Source organism: Anopheles cruzii, unplaced genomic scaffold (genome assembly GCF_943734635.1).
Source record: "Anopheles cruzii unplaced genomic scaffold, idAnoCruzAS_RS32_06 scaffold00763_ctg1, whole genome shotgun sequence".
NCBI lineage: Eukaryota > Metazoa > Arthropoda > Insecta > Diptera > Culicidae > Anopheles > Anopheles cruzii.
In genome coordinates, this window is record NW_026454350.1 from 8060 (window position 1) to 9205 (window position 1146).

The 1146-nt window shown below is 41.9% G+C and overlaps 1 long non-coding RNA gene across 1 annotated transcript; it reads right to left on the minus strand.

Moving 5' to 3' along the window:
- Nucleotides 1-207: 207 nt before the first annotated feature.
- Nucleotides 208-605, minus strand: LOC128276227 (uncharacterized). Its single transcript, XR_008269359.1, has 3 exons — nt 566-605; nt 427-455; nt 208-340 (listed from the first exon to the last, which is right to left on the minus strand). It is a non-coding gene; the product is annotated as an uncharacterized LOC128276227 (long non-coding RNA).
- Between the last annotated feature and the right edge of the window lie 541 nt (nt 606-1146).

The window sequence follows — 1146 nt, forward strand, 5'->3', positions numbered from 1 at the left end:
GAACAACCGTCGGAACAAGCTCGGAACAAAGAATTTTAATTCTTTTGTTCCGACGCGTTTTTCTGCCCGGCGCTGAAACGCTTCATGTATAACGCTTTAGTGGTATGTGTGTCATGAACTCGGTTCATCCAGTACCTCCCCCCCTCCCGCCCTAGCCCACGTTTCGGATCTGAATATACCCGACAAACTTGGTTAAAATTTTAAAACCTTTATTTCTCACAAATCATAAACATTATCAAAACACTATCAAAACACTACTATACGTACATACACCCTTCTCCAGCGTCCTACGGCACCATTTCATGCGCTTCCTTCTCGAGACGGGACGTCGCTCGGCTCACTTCGTGGTACCCGTAATTGGAAAAAAAAAGATCGCTGAACACTTTAAACACTGCACAATTGTTAAAAAACTGCCACAATACTTACTTACAAACATTTACGGCATCCTCCTGCAGCTGCAATAAGCAAAAGAAACAGATTATTATACGAAAACTACGCAACTCTGCGCGTACATGACGAGCGATCTTTGATCACTCCGACCACCAAAAACACTTGCAATACTTACCAAATTCTTTCGGCGATACCTTCTGCAGACATTTGGCGAACTGTAAACATAAAAATAGCACTGAATTAAATAAAAAACAACATTTTTTAACGTACTTACTTTACTGCGACTTGCTAAGATGCCATCAGCGCCGGGATCAAAACAAACCGAACTGACAGTTGGATGGCCAACGCACACACAAACACCGCGTTGGGTATCATCGTTCAATAAGTCCCGAGACTAGCGTAGAGATGGTGCTAATAATGCCATTTATATACCAAGATTCAGAAGTACCAACCTTCAGATAAGATATAATCAATTGTAAGATGTAATATAATTTGATGTAATTCGAAACATAACATAGTTATTTCATTTACTTCATAGTTTTTCATAGTTTTCATTTCAAACATTTTATAGTTAGTGTCGGGACTTATTGAACGAAGTGTTATTTCCACGGAGGCCGCGCATGCGCATAAACGACGCGTAGATTCGAAGAGCGAGAAAGGAAAAACATGTTCAAAGGAGCGAATGAAATGGCAACACCCGGTGTTGCGCTGGGCCTGTGACAGAGTGAGGTTGTGGGCTCGAGGGGGTAGGAACGG